Raw genomic sequence first — 19,410 nt, 5'->3', positions numbered from 1 at the left:
GTAAATAATAGAGACCCCCGACTAAAAGAAGTTTAAACAATAAGAAAAATGTATTATCTCATATAACTAGTCCAGAAGTAGGGCAATTCCAAAGTTAGTTAATTCAGTGGCTCCGAAATGTCACCAGGAACCCAGGTTCTTTCTTTCCATCACACTCTGTGATGACCAGGTTCAGGGCTCACGTATTACGTTGCCGTGTTTAACTATGGTCCTGCCCCAAGTCCAAGCAGCACAGGTAGACAAGAGTGCCTGGGGCAGAAAAAGGAATGCCCCTCCCCCAGGCCCCTTTTTTAGAGCAGGGAAAACCATTCCCAGGAGCCCCACTGAAGATGTCCTTTCTTTTTTTTTTTTTTTTTTTTTTTGTGGTATGCAGGCCTCTCACTGTTGTGGCCTCTCCCGTTGCGGAGCACAGGCTCCGGACGCGCAGGCTCAGCGGCCATGGCTCACGGGCCCAGCCGCTCCGTGACATGTGGGATCTTCCCGGACCGGGGCACGAACCCGCGTCCCCTGCATCGTCAGGCGGACTCTCAACCACTGCACCACCAGGGAAGCCCAAGATGTCCTTTCTTGTATCATTGGCTAGAATTGTGTCACATGTCCTTCTCTAAACTAATAATTAAAGGTAAAGGGGATGGAATTCAAGCCTGTCTTAGAATAATCAAGATCCAGACCTATTCCTGCCCCTTCTGAGTGGTCACCCCACTAGACTCCCATACCGTTTTCACAAAGGCTCATGCCAGCCCTGGTCATAGCAAAGGTCAGAGTTAGTATTTTTCAAACTAAAGGTTGTGATCCGTAAGCAGGATAAAATCAACTTAGTGAGTCACCACTGGCATTTTTTTAATGAAATAAAATAGCATAAAAATAGAGTGCTTTGACGCAGACGTAGAGAATGGACTTGAGGACACGGAGAGGGGGAAGGGGATGCTGGGACGAAGTGAGAGAGTGGCATGGACTTATATACACTACCAAATGTACAATAGATAGCTAGTGGGAAGCAGCCGCATAGCACAGGGACATCAGCTCGGTGCTTTGTGTCCACCTAGAGGGGTGGGATGGGGGGGTGGGAGAGAGACACAAGAGGGAGGGGATATGGGGATATATGTATATGTATAGCTGATTCACTTCGTTATACAGCAGAAACTAACACACCACTGTAAAGCAATTATGCTCCAATAAAGATGTTTAAAAAAAAAATAGAGTGCTTTGCATGAAAAGGCAAGTATTATTTCAAGAAACTTTTGTTCCAATTTTTGTATAAATACTGTGTATGAGTGCGTACTGCATTGTGATATTTCCTATCATGGGTCATAGTCAAAGGCTTGAAACCCACTGCACCAGAAGGTGCTTTTAGGGAATTCCCTGGCAGTCCAGTGGTTAGGACTCCGTGCTTCCACTGCAGGGGGCACGGGTTCCATCCCTGGTCAGAGAACTAAGTTCCCACAAGCCACGTGGCCAAAAAAAAAGAAGAAGAAGAAGAAAGTGCTTTTACTGAAGGCAGAGCTCTACCTTATTCATTCTTGGGTCCTCGGCACCTGGCATATAAGACACTTCAAATATATGTCAGCAACTAAGCCCGTAAGCCAGAACTACTGAGCCCATGTGCCACAACTACTGAAGCCTGTGCACCTAGAGCTTGTGCTCCACAAGAGAAGCCACAGCAATGAGAAGCCCGTGCACCACAACGAAGAGCAGCCCCTGCTCACCACTAGAGAAAGCTCACGTGCAGCAACAAACACCCAACGTAGCATAAATAAATAAATAAATAAATGTAAAAGAAAAAATTATATGTCAGATGAACTGAATTGATGAAAAATTTGAGATTTACACTCTGCTCCCTAATTTTCTCTCACAAAGATTAATGTATCAAGGTGTTTTCTGGCAAACTTCAGCCAGCTGAGCAGGTAATGTTTCCCCATGGCCAAAATGGTCACGTGCCTACCTTTGGCCATGTATGAGATGGGCATGTGGCATACCTATTTCATTTAATCTTCCCAGCAATTCTATAAAGTTTGTTATTATTACCCCCATTTTCCAGTTGAAGAAATGATAGTTCAAAAATGTTAATTTGCTGACATCACAAAATAAGTGGGTGGGGGAGAGGGTTGGCAGGATATGAAAGTGGGTTGATCTGACTCCAAACTCCTTGACCTTACCCACCACTATCAGCGTGTTATGTCAACGACCCTTTGCACCCCTCTGGAAGAGCGGGGGAGAGGCACAGCACTGGCTCTGCTCATCTCGAGTGAGAACGTCTTGCCCACACAGGAACACCTTGGACTTGATGACTGTACCCAGAGACCTCTTAGCCATGCCTAGTCCACAGCTGCTGGGCTTCAAATCCCAAAGGATTCCTTCTGCCTCCCCGGCAGCCCTGGCACAGGGAGACACTGTCAAACAGTTCACGCCAAGTAATCCACAGCACAGGTAGCTGGGATTCCAGAGGAGGGCACAGTCCCAAACACAAAGCTGTGACTCATGGGGGCCCCTGCTGACCTTCTCAAAGGCCTCCACACTCCCAGGCCTAAGAGCACTACTGGAGAACCATTTTAAAAGGCCTGCTTTGGCCCATAGTTACTGCAGCTTGTGGGCTCCCAGACCCCTGTCCACCACATCCTTAGTAACCGTGGCGGTTCCAGGCTTTCTGGCCCAAGTCATCAGCCATTGAAATCCAGGAGTTATTTCATTAAACTGGTTTCAAGTTACATGCTCTTATAAAACTGAGGGGAAATTAAACCTGCCGGCCTATTGTCTGTGCTGTAAACAACCACCTCTTTCTCAGTGAAATCTCTCCCAGGTCTTGCGTCCCACTACTGAGTGGGAATTAGAGGAGTAGCTGAAGCATTGGTTTTACCAAATTAAGTTTAAAAGATCTCTGCTTTCTGAGTGTCTTGTTCCCAGTCACTCTGCACTCTCATAGGCTGAATCTTTTTGCAAGAGCCCCACATTACCTTTCTTCTGAGTATTTCTTCAGTGCATCAGGAGGACAAGACAGCACAGAAGAGCGTCTCCTGTCTTCAGTTTCTGTCTTTGCCTTTAGCTTTCTGATGGTAAACTGCCAAATGTGCCAAGAAACTTGACTTCAGAAAGGGAAAAGGGGGAACACATGCTCACACAAACACCTTCATTTGGCCCAAGGTAGGTTTGCCCTCTTTTTCTCTCTTTTTTAAACTTAGACATATGGATAAGAGCTGAAAATGACTCTAGAGAAGAATGTGTTTTCTCCATGCTAAATGCCTGAAATCCCAGCTAGCCCTGTGTAGCTGGACGATGCTTCCAGATCTTTGAGAGGGTCAATGCAGGTGTTACAAAAATCCCTCTCATGTAGAATTCCTTCGTCTTCTGACAGCCAGTATGTGTACAGGGAGAGGGCACATGCCCCTTAGGGACAGTCTTGGAGCATGTTGCTCCCCCGGCAGATTCACAGAGTGTAGAGGGTACCCAGAGGGGACTGAAGATCCCTGTCAACTTCCTGTGAACCCCTGCCACCACTGCTGCATGGAGTATGACATCACTAGGGGAGAAGTGGGAACAGGGAACTGGGGTTTAAGTACCATCTCCCCTGCTTACTCTAAGCAACACTGAATATATACCTGGACCTCTCTGTGCCTCAGTTTAAATACCTGTAAAATGGGACCAATGATATCTGCCACACAATATGGAAAGGCCTTTGTAAATGATAAAGCATTATTATTCATAAAAGTAGTAACATTAAGAAGACCAGGGCCTCCCTGGTGGCGCAGTGGTTAAGAGTCCGCCTGCCGATGCAGGGGATACGGGTTCGTGCCCCGGTCTGGGAGGATCCCATATGCCGCAGAGCGGCTGGGCCCGTGAGCCATGGCCGCTGGGCCTGCGCATCCGGAGCCTGTGCTCCGCAACGGGAGAGGCCACAACAGTGAGAGGCCCGCGTACCGCAAAAAGAAAAAAAAAACAAAAAAAAACAAAAAAAACAGCCCCACCCCCGCCCATCAGAACACTCAGCTGTGTCACATTCCTCCACTTAAGGCTCCCTTCAGACCACACAGCACCTTCGGGTAATTTTAAATTTCAACCCACTGCCTCGCGCTATCTGGGCTGCACACTAGAACAGCCTGGTTCCTGTCTGGTGAACCACATTGAAACCAAGGGAGTAAAAGCTAATGTAATTGGTTGAAGTCATTTCCAGAAATATACTGTGGGGGACCTATCAAGAAGGTATCTGGGTTCTAAACAGGAAATCATAATAATTAGAACTAATGTAGCATCCAAATTACTTTAAGGAAAACAATTGTTACAAAATCCAATTCGCCAATACAGACTCACCAAGCTCCTTGTTAGAAATTGAAGGAGGCTTGCTTTTTTATTACATCCCTTTATTCCAGGAAATTCTTTGCTCATTCTAGAATGAATCTTAATTATTCACAATCCTTATAGTTCATGAAATAACACCATTATAATTATACCAAATCTGAAATACAGCTTGACCCACGATGTGAGGCAAATGGGGTGCATTAACACACAGTCGCACATGAAACGTGTAGGCAGCCTCAGAATTATGGCAAATTTAAATTGGTGCCAGAGAAAGAAAATACATATGCCTTTTTTTTCTAACATCTTTATTGGAGTATAATTGCTCTATAATGTTGTGTTAGTTTCTGCTGTACAACAAAGTGAATCAGCTATACATATACATATATCCCCATATCCCCTCCCTCTTGCATCCCCCTCCCACCCTCCCTATCCCACCCCTCTAGGTGGTCACAAAGCACTGAGCTGATCTCCCTGTGCTATGTGGCTGTTTCCCACTAGCTATCTATTTTACAGTTGGTAGTGTATATATGTCCATGCCACTCTCTCACTTCATCCCAGCTTACCCTTCCCCCTCCCAGTGTCCTCAAGTCCATTCTCTGTGTCTGTGTCTTTATTCTTGTCCTGCCCGTAGGTTCTTCAGAACCTTTTTATTTATTTATTCATTTATTTTTAGATTCCATATATATGTGTTAGCATATAGTATTTGTTCTTCTCTTTCTGACTTACTTCACTCTGTATGACAGACTCTAGGTCCATCCACCTCACTACAAATAATTCAGTTTCATTTCTTTTTATGGCTGAGTAATATTCCATTGTATATATGTGTCACATCTTCTTTATCCATTCATCTGTCAGACATTTAGGTTGCTTCCATGTCCTGGCTATTGTAAATAGTGCTGCAATGAACATTTTGGTACATGTCTCTTTTTGAATTATGGTTTTCTCAGGGTATATGCCCAGGAGTGGGATTGCTGGGTCATATGGTAGTTCTATTTTTAGTTTTTTAAGGAACCTCCATACTGCTCTCCATAGTGGCTGTATCAACTTACATTCCCACAGAAATGGGCTTCCCAGACCCCTACTGTGTCAGTACTCCACACCTTAATCCTTTGTATATAAATACCTCTGAGGTGTAGAAAGTCAGATAGGACGCCCAAGAGCACTAACACACAATGAACAGTGGAATCTTTTTTCTTTTTGCAGGAAGTGACAACAAGAAAACAATCTAGAAAATGTGGGCAAAATGGAGGAAGGGAAAGAGCAAAACATAAGATGAAGAAGGAAGTGGAAAGGAAAATATAACACAAGGGCTTTCATTGTGTCCTGACTCTGGGCTTGAGCTCAGATTTTCTTACACATGCCCTTCAAGAGATGGAGGGGCAGCATCAGGGCTGATACCAGGGAAAATCCTCCTTTACTCTGCACAAGTCAGGTGTCTTTAATACATTGTAGCCATTTTTTTTTCCTGTTTCTTAGGGCTGGGCTTTCTTTGTTAGAGATTGGCTCGCGGTAAGTACACTATTATCGACCACTGACAAAGCAACAGGACATCATCTGTCCCTGGGCACTTGCTGGTTACCTATCAATCACTTTTTATTGACTCTGAGCTAAGATTTATGAATTCAAAAACTGCAATTTAAAATTTTATAGGCAAACTAATGGTCTATCAACTTATACAAAGCTGAGTCTTCACTAATGCACTTGAAGGGCATAGTCCCCTCCACTGACGGAGCCCTGTTTTAGGGGGAGGAAGGAAGGAACACTTACTGGACCCCTGGTGCGTGTGCCAGGCACTGTGTGGGATGCTTTACATGTATCAGATGGAATCTAAGTTGCCACCAACTGTAACATACTCATTATTTCATGTGCCATCAGAAAAGCAAAATCACTACCAATTAATTGAAGGATGCCATCCAGGGTGTATTTATTGTGAAGCTAAGGAAACTTAATAAGTCTCAAGGCCCTGCACTTGCACAGACCCTCTCAAGGTTCCCAGAGGGGCCCCAGTAGTGTGTTCACATGGCCACATATTTTTGTAAAATTTGAAAAAGGTATTTTAGCTGCAATCAGACCACTGTCTCTTTGCACTCTGACTTCCCCTCTGCCATACTTCCCCTTGTGTTGGCTGGCACTGGAGTGGCCGTGGGCAATTTGGGGATCTTCTTAAAGAGAAAGTTGACTTGGGGATACATTTAGTCTGGGTTCAGTGGGATGTGTGCATGTGGTCGCAGTCACATTTGTGCAGTCAAGTCTTTGCTGGTCATTCTGGTGCAGCAACAGTGTCCACCTCTTCCACCCTCCACACCGTCAGCTCTCCTGCGGTGAGACCCTCAGTGCAGGGCTCCAGGTTGTATCGAGTGTCAACATGTCCCACCATGCTCACCAGAGGTATATGGCACGAGTAGTGGGAAAAAACAAGGTTTGAAGTATATGAAGCCGAAAACTAGCCCGTGGAAAATTCTTCCAAATCTTATAGCTCCCATATGAAAGAAATTTCATAGAGGTTTCCCCAAATTTGACAATCGTAAAAATTTATCTGACATTACCTAAAATAAGTGGTGAAGCTGGAAAACACTTCTCTAAATTATCTATAGTAAAAAAGAATTCTCCATCAACCACAGAGAAGGAAGACTGAATAGCCTACCTATTCTCTCTATAGAAAATGACATAACAAAATCACTGTTATACAGCTGAAAAAATGTAGGACAAAGAGGTATTATAAAGGCATGTCAGGCAGTTAATTAATAAATAGTATGGTGTTTTTTGTGGATTTTAAGGTGTTCGTGATTTATTTCAGCTTTTTAAAATTTATAATTTGTTGTGATTCCTTTCTCATCTAAACAAATATTCACATTTTACCTAATTTTGCATTCATCATTTTACATTCTTTTTTTTTAAAGTTCTCCAAATAATATAAGTTTCAGCCCCATAAAACCTGGATCCACCCCTGGATACCATCCCAATTTCAGGGAACTTTTTAACTTGAGGGAGGGGAGGGGAGAAATATGTGTTTTAGAACTGATGAAATACATAGTGTGTATTATTTCATTTAATTCCACATAACAACACTATGAGGTAGGTATTATCACACTTATTTCACAGATGAGGAAACTGGGCTCAGGAAGCTGAGAAGTTTGCCCAAAACTAAGCAGGGCTAATTCTGTTGTCATGGTTTCACCAGCAACGTTCAAACCTTGAAGCCACAAAATGAGGCCGGTGTGTGTTTGGGTTGAATCACGTTTTGCAGAGCCTCAAAGCTACTCTGTCCCCACTGAGTCAGTAAGATTCAGAGGCAGGTTTAGAACAAGACTTTTTTACTCTGAATCCCAAAGTCTTGCCACCACGCTGCACCACAGCCTCTTTGGAAAAGAACTGCTATCAGCCACTTCCTCCCTATAGAAATCCACATTTCCTGCTACCCATCCAAAGAAGTATTTCATTTCACCCTTATGTGTAATTATGTAATTAAAAGTCTTTGTCGTATGTTCACAAGTTTTAGGAATTCAACAAAGGACCAGTCCCCAAACTCTGCTCCTAACCCCTATCCCCACAACCAGACCTAACCCAGAGAAGACACCCCTTTGGGTTAAGACGTTAAAGTCCGCTTCCTTTCAAAATGTACGTGTCTCCCTGGAAGCAGAAACTCAACAAGGAAGCTATTCTTCCTTATTAAGTTAACAAGAACATATTATTCAAAAGCACTAACATGGCAGGATTCCTGTGAGGAAGGCAGAGTGTTGGTCCTGGCAGACTCTTCTTTGTTTATGGAGGTGAGGTGCAGCAGTGCTGTGGTCATTTTTACTTCTATTCTACCTAGCCTGTTGCGGTTAATAAAACCAACTGATTATTTCCTGGTGCAAAGCTCCTCTTGGCCATTAAGCCAGCACCACCTAGTCCAGTACTTCAGGGGATGACATGCAAGGAGTCCTACTACCACTGCTACATTTGGGACTGTCCATCACCAAAGATATCATCATGGACCACCAGCCTGAGCTTCCTGTCTCCCTTCCCCTGAGTTATGGGAAGCCAAGGTTTAGAGCAGGAGTTTAATGTGGGGTCCTTGAGCCTCCTTGAAATTACACACCACGCTGTTGCAGGAGTAATGTGAGACAGCATTTCTTCAGGGAAGAGCCCATAGCTTTCGTCAGATGCTAAAGGGATCTATGATCCCACCTGCCAAACGATTAAGAACCACTGCTTTAAGAGAAAAGCACTGAAACAAAAGTTAGTACAGGTCTCAGGGAGCTGCTCACACCAAAAACATAGTCAAACTTTTTTTTTTTTGGCCACAAGAACACTCTTTTTTTAAAAAAGAATATGCGTCTGTATGTGTGTGATGAAGAAAGGGTTTATTATATTTAACTGGTTTATAATGTTTTTAATTTGTTAAATCATCAGTTAAGAATTTCTGATTATTATTAAATCATGAAAATAATGACAAGATTTACTTCTTTGAAATGGTTTGTATTATAATACTAGAGGAGTTATCAATCTTCCACTTTTAAAGTACTGGACCATTTTACTTTGAATAATACAACTTAGCAAGAATTCCATTTTTGGCCATAAGTCAGACGACTAAACAGAAAATATTGAGCTGCGGAGAAATCACCCTACCCCCGTTTCATTTTGACCTTCTTCTCTGCAGCTATTTTTTAAATATATTTGCTGTGTTTAGAAATACATTATTTATTACTTGAACTAAAGCAGTAATTTGTTTCTGTTAATATAAAAAAGTTCTGCCAACTCAACCAGCTTCCTGAATCAACAAAAATCATGATATCATTAAGGGTTACTTTAAAAAAAGAAAGCAGCTTTTCTTAAGAAAGAGCTTCTCTTGTTCGACCTTTGTCTTGCTTCCTCGATCCATCTTCCTCTGACATACAAAATACTTTCATCTCATATTTCTGTCCCTGCAGGTCCGTCCAGTCCTTGTCCCATCACCCCACAGAAAAACCTAATTTTGGATTCTGAATCAGGCCTTTCCAGTTTGTAACTTTGAGAGAAAAGACCTACAATTGGCTTGAGAAAAACTGTAAACTGGAGTGCCATACCCTTCAGGCAGGGATGTTTGTTCAGCGTTGGTCACACAGACATCCAAACTCATGCATGAGCTCCTTCAGCACCGCCCCTTGAAAAGGGTTTGTTAAACTTACTGCAAATAAAGGAGGTAGTAATTCTTTTCATTTCTTAAATGGTTGGCTTTGGAGTTTGGTTGTTGGAATTCGGAGTTTGGTTGTTTGTTTTTTCTCTCCCATTTCTGCAAAGGAGAACATTGAACCTCTCTGTCCCTCTCCAATCCTACTGACCACAGCAAAGCAAACATCTGGTGATGTGAGAGCAGGTAAGTCCAAAATCCTTGACATCATTCCTACACCTGGAGAATGTCCCACCTTAGGCGTGCTCACCTCCTCTCAGTAGATGCCCAAAAATTCACCTTCCTTGCTTCTCTTGCAGCTAAGGCCTCATCCACATGATCCAAACTCTGCCAGTCAGATGTTCTTACACAAGGCTTCATTCAAAAATGAGCCACAGGAAGAGGTCAACTGTGCAGAATCCATTTCCTAGAAAAGGTGGTAGTGGGTGTCTAGCTCTCATGGGCAACAGCGGCATGAGCTGTGCTGTGGAGTCTAGACCTGGTGGCAGTAGTGGAGGCCCTTTGCTGATTCAACCCGAGGCACGGCTGGTCTAAGCATTGTTCTGGCTTCCTGACCTCCAAGCCTGACTCTCTGACCCGCCTGGAGATTTTGAGAGTGTCTTAATATACTTTAATAAAGTCCTTTTCTGCTTAAACTCTGGTGAGTGTGTTCTGTTGTTGGTAACAAAGATCCTTGAGAGATACAATGCCCATGGAGCCCTACATGGCCTCCAGGCAGCCTGCTTCTCCCGTTCCATCTGGCAGCTGTTCCCCCCTCTCGCAGGGCCTTTGTCCCCCTCCCCCAGTGGGTTAAGTTCCTTCCTGCCTCAGGCCTCCATGCCAGCTGTTCCCTCAGCTAGGAATGCTCTGTCCCTGCTCTAACCCTGGCTCCCTCGGAAACTCAAAACACAGCTCAGAACTGACGAGGTTAAGTCCCCCCTCACACACAGCCTCCTGGCCTCCGTACTTGCCCTTCATGGTCCTTATCACAACTGAAATTAAGTACTTAGTTGGTTAGTTTTTCTTCCCAACCAGACTGTACAAATTATAACAATAACTAACATTTATTGAGCTCTTTCCAAATACTGGGAAGCCGTCTAAGCACTTGACATGGATTATCTCATTTAATCTTACTGCAACTCTGGGGAAGGTATTATTGTAACACCCATTTTACAAATGGAGGATCTGAGGCCAGGAAATCTGACTCCAGATCACACTCTTAATCCCATCTGTGGTCTCCATAAGTGGGCGCCTGCCCCCGCAGAAGTTGTACAAGATAAGCCATTGGTGGGTGGAAAGAGAATATTAGAATGTATCTCTCTCTATATGTATATATTTATTTATCTCATCCTATTATCTTATTTTATATGTCCATTTTATAACGTACATATTTTATGATGTACATAATAAGCAATACATTACATAATTTATGAATAAATAAAAACAGCATAGATAGGCTCAATTTTCTGCCTATAGGGACTCGCAATGACTCAAATTTGGAGGGCACTGCTCTCAGCCGTGTGAAAGTAGAGCTCTTGCTCACCAGTGTACCCCCAGCAGCCAGCACAGTGCCTCACACGTAGTAGATACCCAATAAATATGTGTTGACTGAACAGCTGTCCCTCTTACGGTGACAACACCCAGCACTAACTAGGCAGAAAGCCCCAGTGTCCCACCTATAAGTTCAGGTTCCCAATATTTTTGCATCTGTGAAGACTTCCTTGCTCGCTCCTGCCATGATTCTGCATCGGAGACCAGCTGTGCTCAGCCACGCTTCGGGATTGCCCATTCCCCGCAGAGACTCGCTTTCTGTTGCGCCCGGGGCAGCAGCGGTACCTGGGGCAGCCGGTGGCTTCTTGGGTGGCTTTTGCACTGACCCACTGTCACTGACAGTAAAGCCTGGGTGGAGACTGGAGTGCAAGGGGCAGCTCGGGCCGTGCAACGTCACCTGCAGAAAGTCTGCGCACCCCGGTTCCTCTCTCTTTCTGCCTCTGCCGCCCTCCCACTCAGACTAATTTGAGCTCTTCCTTTCCCTGTAGTTACAAAGGTTCCTGGGGGCTTGGGGCATGGAGGGGGGTCATGCCTGAGCAGGGAAGACAGGGAACAGGACAACAGGAATTTTATCAAAGAGTGAGAGGGACCGACAACTTGAGAACATGGCCCTTCTTCCTTCTCTGACAAGGGGCTGGTGAAAGTGGGATGTCACTGGACAAATTCTTGCTAAATTAAAAACAAACTAAAACCACCATCTAATGAGGGTGAAAAGATGAAACTGGCCAACCCACGTGGGCGGGGATTTCCCACAGGGCTCTTGAAAGCACTGCTTTGAACACAGGCTCAGACCCTATAAATGTTATTCTTCAGTCATGTTTAGAATTCCGCATCAGTTGAATTGTTTTTAGATAGGTTTGTGGGTTGTTTCTTCTCTAAAAATCTAAGAAATGGGAGGCTGGGTGGCGAGTAGGGGTAGCACAGAGGGGCCTGCAGAAACAGCAGACCTAGCCACCAAGGAACATCGGGGTTGGAGGTCCCCAGGTCAGGGGAGGTGAGTCGGTGAAGAGGCCAACAGCTGTATTTGCAGTCACAGGTGCGGCCCTGCCCAGGGCAGCCCCACAGGGTCAGCTGACCTGTGAACATCATTCCTGGAGCTAACAGCAAGCCACAGACCAGGCTCCCACTGGCCACCCGGGGGGTTGACTTTCAGTCTTGAATTTCCAGCACCTTCAGCACTGCCCATGGGGATGCAAACAGCAGATAATCTTCCTCTATTGTGCCGCCTCCTTTAGAAAGGAAATGGCGGAACTGCCGCAGAGTGGAGCTGGGTGTCTACAAAGGCCACTCCTGCGGCTGCACCCCTCCTGTATGTTCGAAAACAAACGAGTTACTCCTTCCAAGTCTTCTGTGCAGAGACAACTCTGAAGCCGGCCTTCGCCACAAGGCCGCCTGCCAGGCTCTTTTGGAGCGCATTTCTCATTTATTTAAAGCACATGAATTGTGATGGAAAACTTCAACACATTTTAAAAGATATTTTAAAGATATCTCAAAAAAATTTTCATGAAATACATTTTAAAGATATTTTCTCTACAAATATGTATTCAATATGCAGAGTCATCAATCCAGCAATCATTTAGTCAGAGCTTGTAAGTGCCAGGCAATTATGCTGAGAATGTTCAATGCAAAAAGCATACACACACACACACACGTGTGTGTGTGTGTCTACAAATGGATACCTGTAAAATTTGAACTAAAACATTAGCCATCTAATCTTGACATCGAATAAATTAATTGCTTAACACCCAAACTGATAGTAGGAAAATGCCTGTTCCTATTATTGTCTAGCTGGTGGTCTCAATCAAGTATATTCACCTGAGTCACTTAGGGAGCCTTTTAGAAGCACAAATGCCAAGGCCACACCTCAAACTCACTAAATCAGAATTTCTGAGAATGGGCCCCAAGAATATGTCCTTTGAAAATGTTCCCAAGCAATCTTGAAGTTTTCCCCTTGTTCAGAGCCACTGATCTAGATGATCTTAACAGTAGCTGAACAACTTGAGATCCACATTACCTGGTTACTAGTAGCAAGCTCAAAACCAAATTTTTTTTATCATTTGTAAGTAATCATCATTAACTGTGACCACACTCAATGAGCAGGGGCTATATGGCAGGGTTGGGGGGGGGCACTTTCAGCTAAAGGCAGGTGCAAAGCATGACAGACGCCATGACTAAGATGTCCCAAACAAAAAAGGACAAGGAGCCCAGGTATGACACTAGGGAAGGAAGGCAGGGAAACGACATCTAGCACTTAAGTAAATGCCCCAGAAATAAAATCCACCCCAGACACCAAGAGAGTGGCATGGAGAAACTCAGACCATGTCCAAACCCTACTAACTAGAAAGAGGGTCTATATTCCATCACTGGCTCAAGTCCCAGTTGGACCCACCCAATTAATGGCATCCCCTAGTAGCTGGTAGATAGGCAAATAGGGGCCACCATTCCCCACACTAAAAAATTGGGAGAAAAACAAAGGAATGTTATTAGTGTCAGGGAAACCCGTTTATTTAAAGAGGTTCATTTGCACACAAGAAAAGGGTGAATAATAACGAATGTTTTCAAGAATTTCCTATGAGAACTGTTCTAAGTGCCTTAAACAAATGAACCCAATACTATTAGATACCTACTATTATCAGAAGCCCTCAGGTCGGGTCTCAATTAAAGCAGTTTCAGAAAGCCAGGTTTAAAAACCTTGTTTCATCAATAAGATTCTCTGTGTTTCTGCTCTGGTGGTGTGCCCCTGACCTTCAGTACATTGACTTCTGGACATTCCAGCCATGCCACGGGTCAGTGCTATACGTGCTCGGGCCAGTGTGAACAAAGGAGAAGCATCCCCATTAAGCATGATCATGGCCATGATTACTAGCAAAGGACTCTAAAGCAATGCTCTCCAACAATTAGAATGTGAGACACAAATGTAAGCCACATACATAATGTTTACACATTTTCTAATAGCCACATTAAAATAAGTAAAGGGTGAAATTAAGGGGCTTCCCTGGTGGTGCAGTGGTTGAGAGTCCGCCTGCCGATGCAGGGGACACGGGTTCGTGCCCTGGTCTGGGAGGATCCCACATGCCGCGGAGCGGCTGGGCCCGTGAGCCATGGCCGCTGAGCCTGCATGTCCGGAGCCTGTGCTCCGCAACGGGAGAGGCCACAACAGTGAGAGGCCCGCGTACCGCAAAGAAAAAGGGTGAAGTTAATCTTAATATATTTCGTTTAGCCCAATACATCTAAAATATTATCACCTTAATATACCCATATGAAAAAATTATTGATGAGATATTTTACATTTTTTGTTAAATCTTTGAATTCCAGTGTACATATTATATATATCTCAATTTGAACTATCTATTATTTTTTAAATTCCTTGAGGAATAATTGGGAATAATTGACGAATATAAATTTCAAGTGCTCAAGAACCACATGTAGCCAGTGGCTTCCATACTGGACATCTCTAGAGGAATGTAAAGGTCAGCTGCAGGGGAGGGGTCAATACCCAAATCACCTCTCAGTGCTAACTTCAGAGGATGTAAGCTTTTTTTTGGTTTTTAAATAACAGCCACTTTTCCTTATACTTTCATCTTTAGAGGATAGAAATTATCACCCCTGGCTTGGATGTCTTCCATTTTCAACGTGAAAATTATTTGGGATAATTCCTTTACATTCTAGGAGTCTCTTACGCAGAAACTTTTTTTTAACTGGCTAAAGCTAGTCCCATCAGGACTTCCTTGTTTGAGTCTGGAATTTGGTGAATAAGTGTCTGTCAACCCTTCCTGGGCCCTTGGGTTATCTCTGACTTGCTCTATAGCCCTCTAATGAGGGCTTTGAGCTGTTCCATGAAGAGGCCCAATCTTTCAAGAACCCAAGGTTTTGTACATCCCAAAGCCCCTTTGGTCTCAGTGTCTGCCTTTCTCTGCAGTTGTCCTCAGTCTCTCCTGCTGTGCAGGGACCAGGGCAGCACTCAGCAGCCCCACTGCAGATGGCACATGTTTAGTGCAGAGAGCACGTTTGGGGTTTGTACCTGTTTCAACCATGCCTACCTTTTTCGTGCCCCCTTCCTTTTTTTTTTTAACTGTTAATATACCTTGGTAAGGCAATGACCTTCCGAAAGCACCCAGGATCCTTCTCCATTGGCCTTTCTACTTTTGAAAAACAAATTCTTTGAGAAGACAGATCAGAATTCCAAAACCTCAAGCTTCAACAAGGAGTGGCCAGTCTGACAGTTACTACCATGTACGAACTCGTCTAATATTTTTAAAATCCTAAAACATAATTTGGGTGACTAATATCCCCTGGGATAGGCCAGACACTTGGTTTCTTCCAACCCCACCCAAATTCCCAAGTGGATCTCAAAAACATGCTGTAGGAAAGCCTGTTCTGTTTGTTTTTATCGTACCAATACCTTCAAAGCTGAAGTTATGTGATCAAGAAAATATTTCCCTCCTGATACACTAGCTGACCATGGCATAGAGGCCTTGGAAGGACAGCTGATGTGGGGCTTGATGTTTCAGTTAGTCATGGACAGCCATGGTCTGTGAAGAAAGCAAGCCCGACCTTCTGGTGCAACACTATAACCAGGGAGGGATGTGACTGTCAAAAAGAAAAGAAGGAGAGGATAGATGAAAAAGAGAGAAAAATGGGAGTATGTGAGGAGGCCTCAGTTGGCTGGGGGAGGAGAAACAATCTCTGTGGAGTGACAGGATTTACACCATGGGAAATATGGAAGGCAGGCCTTGGAGCCTTCCTTCAGGATGTTGGTTTGCTCCCTGCAGGATGCCCTTTCTCATTAAAGTCTTTAAAACGTTCAGTATGAAAAAGACTAAGAGAAGCTGGAAAGGGGAGAGGGGAAATCAGCTATTCCTCATCAGATCTCACCTCTTAAAACAATGCTCGGTGCCACCAAGGGGTCAGCAACTAGATGTTTTCTTCCTGCTCTCAGGGCCTGTGCTTCCTTCTCTCCCCGCCCTCTGTGGGTCTCAAGATTTTAATAGGGAAGGTGGAGATTTTGCAACTGTCTGGAAAGCAAGTCGGGCATTTTTTTTTTCTCGTTCTTTTAAATCCTGGGATTTTCCATCATTCACCATCAAATGAATTCCTAAGGAGTTTCTTGCTAATCCCTGTCTAGGTGATACTAGACACACACACATACACACACACACACACACACACACAATCACAGTATAGATTCTGGTTGGAGCAAACAGCAGGCAATACATTATTGACAGTAGAAATACTGAAATCTTTTGTTGAAAGGGGAGGACATTTCCTGGGCGTTTTCATGTGTTGAGTAGACAAGAAGCAAGGGAAGCAGTTGTTGATGGTGACTAGCAAGCTGGCATCAACTGTGGTGCTTGTGGCTGCCCCATCCTTAAACCACCCTGGGAGGAACGACTGTTCTGTTCCATCTGACTCATGATTGGGGCAATTATTTGAGTAGCTTAGAGGTCCTGGGGCCTGTCATCCAAGGGGGACTGCAATAAAACGGTTGGTGGGGGAAAAAGGCAAATACTGTATCACAAAGCTTAGAGGCTCTATTTCCAGTCAAGAAGTCCTTCTAGCTTTTACCTTTCAGAAACTATCAGCTGTTAGTTGGTAGGAACTTGATTTTTTTTTAAATTAATGTTGCCATGCCAACATTATTTCTTTTATTTTTTAATTTTTATTTATTTATTTATTTTGGCTGAGTTGTGTCTTCGTCGCTACACATGGGCTTTCTCTAGTTGCGGCGAGCGGGGGCTACTCTTTTTTGTGGGGCATGGGCTTCTGATTGTGGTGGCTTCTCTTGTTGCAGAGCATGGGCTCTAGGTGCGAGGGCTTCAGTAGTTGCAGCATGCAGGCTCAGCAGCTGCAGCTCAGGGGCTCTAGAGTGTAGGCTCAGTAGTTGTGGTGCACGGGCTTAGTTGCTCTGCGGCATGTGGGATCTTCCCAGATCAGGGCTCAAACCTGTGTCCCCTGCATTGGCAGGCGGATTCCCAACCACTGCGTCACCAGGGAAGTCCCACCTGATTATTTTAAAACAATTTATTTGGCATATTAAACTCCTGACCTAAGAAGATCACTGACATAGTTTATGGTTTTTACAATTTTTAAAAGTCCCATGCAAAAAGGGCCTCTTCAATCCAAGGTTTGCAGTGGTATTTAAATACAGGCCATCAATATATCAGGACAAAACTATAATTCAAAAAGATTCATGCACCCCTACACTCATAGCAGCACTATTTACAACAGCCAAGACTTGGAAGCAACCTAAATGTCCATCGACAGATGAATGGATAAAGAAGATGTGGTACATATATACAATGGAATAGTACTCAGCCATAAAATAGAATGAAATAATGTCATTTGCCACAACATGGATGGACCTAGAGATTATCATACTAAGTGAAGTAAGTCAGACAAAGATGAATATATTATATCACTTAAATGTGGAATCTAAAATATGGCATAAATGAACTGCCACAAAACAAAAACAGACTCACAGATATAGAGAACAGACTTGTGGTTCCCAAGGCAGAGGTGTGGTGGGGAGGGATGGACTGGGAGTTTGGGATTAGCAGATGCAAACTGTTATATATACAGAATGGATAAACAACAAGATCCTACTGTATAGCACATGGAACTATATTCAATATCCTGTAATAAATGATAATGGAAAAAAATATGTATAACTGATTCACTTTGCTGTACAGCAGAAACTAACACAACACTGTAAATCAACTACACTTCAATAAAATAAATTTAAAAAAATTTTTAAATAAATAAATTAAATTAAATTAATAAAAATGGGCCATCAACTGATAAATGGATTTTTTAAATATGGTCATCCATACAATGAATGTTATTCAGTCACAAAAAGGAATGAAGTACTGATACATGCAACAACATGGATGAAGCTTGGAAACATCATGCTAAGTGAAAGAAGCCACACAAAAGGCCATCTGTTGTATGATTCCATCCACATGAAAAGTCCAAAATAGGCACATCCATAGAGACAGAAAGCAGATTCATGATTATCAGGGATGAGGGAGAGAGGAAAATAAGGGGTGAATGTTAATGCATACAAGGTTTTCTTTGGGGTGATGAAAATATTTTTGAACTAGATAGTACTGATGGTTGCACTACACTGTGAATATAATAAGTATTATTAATGGTAAATTTTATGTTACATGAATTTTACCACATTATTTTTTTAAAAAGAGCCTGAGTTAAACAACAACAACAAAAAAGAAGCCATACTGGTGACAGATAGCAACTAGATTTACTGTGGTGATCATTTTGTAATGTATAGAAATATCAAATCACTATGTTGTGCACCAGGAACTAACATAGTGCTATAGGTCAGTTATACATCAAAGCAAACAAATACACTCATAGAAAAAGAGATCAGATTTGTGGTTACCCGAAGCAGAGAATGGGGGGAGGGAGAACTGGATGAAGGTGATCAAAGGTACAAACTTCTAGTCATAAGATAAATAAGTATTAGGGATGTCATGTACAACATGATAAATATAATTATCACTGTGTGTTATATATGAAAGTTGTTAAGAGAAGAAATCCTAAGAGTTCTCACCACAAGGAAAAAATTTTTTTCTATTTCTTTAATTTTCTATCTATATGAGATGATGGATGTTCACTAAACTTATTATGATGATCACTTCATGATGTGTGTAAATCAAATCATTCTGCTGTACACCTTAGACATGTACAGTGCTATATGTCAATTACATCTCCATAAAACTGGAAAATACATACGTACGTACATACGTACAGACACCCTTCCAGGGAGCATACCTGAATCCTTGGAAAACAACAAAGAAAAAGAAGGCATACTAACCAACCTCTTTAGCAGAGGCCTTCATACCCTTGAGTTCAGCCTTGTTAGAAGCTTTCCTGAGTTAATCAGCCACCACTTTTTCCCACTCAGCCCCATAGGGGAACAGCCTGATTAGGCGGGCCGACGCCGGACAGCTACTATATGTACTGACCTTGGTCCGTCTGGATCATCAAACCGCTGGTGTCTCAGGGCAAGCCCTTCACAGCTTCTCACACAGCTGATGGAAAGCAGCCGCACGGAGATTTCCTTCAAACCAGGGAACGACCGAGAGATTCATTTCACACCGGGAATTGTCCTTCACTGAAACACAAAGGTGGTTCAAGGATCTGAGTCTGATTGCATGACTCCTTTTGTGTAAATAAAAGGGCACATGTAAGCATGGACATGGATCTGGCAGTGTACACAGAAATGTGTTTCAGGATAGAAACAGAAACTTGTCAACAGTATCACCTTAGGGAAACGGACTGGGCCAGGAGAACTTCATTTGTTATTGTGTATTGTCTAAACCCATTTAAATTCTCCAATCATGTAAGTATATGACTTTTATAATATATATATTTCTATATTTATAGTTGCATGTAAATATAGGTAATACATAAAT

The 19,410-nt window shown here is 43.2% G+C and overlaps 1 long non-coding RNA gene across 1 annotated transcript in view; it reads right to left on the bottom strand.

The window, feature by feature from the left end:
* LOC132494904 (uncharacterized) overlaps positions 1 to 19,096 on the bottom strand; it is a 79,360-nt gene extending 60,264 nt beyond the window's left edge. Inside the window, exon 1 of the long non-coding RNA XR_009533177.1 lies at positions 18,961 to 19,096. This is a non-coding gene — a long non-coding RNA (uncharacterized LOC132494904). The remainder of the gene's footprint in view (positions 1 to 18,960) is intronic.
* Positions 19,097 to 19,410: the final 314 nt, after the last annotated feature.

Source organism: Mesoplodon densirostris, chromosome 8, assembly GCF_025265405.1.
Source record: "Mesoplodon densirostris isolate mMesDen1 chromosome 8, mMesDen1 primary haplotype, whole genome shotgun sequence".
Classification (NCBI taxonomy): domain Eukaryota; kingdom Metazoa; phylum Chordata; class Mammalia; order Artiodactyla; family Ziphiidae; genus Mesoplodon; species Mesoplodon densirostris.
This window is presented reverse-complemented; position numbering and strand designations above follow the sequence as displayed.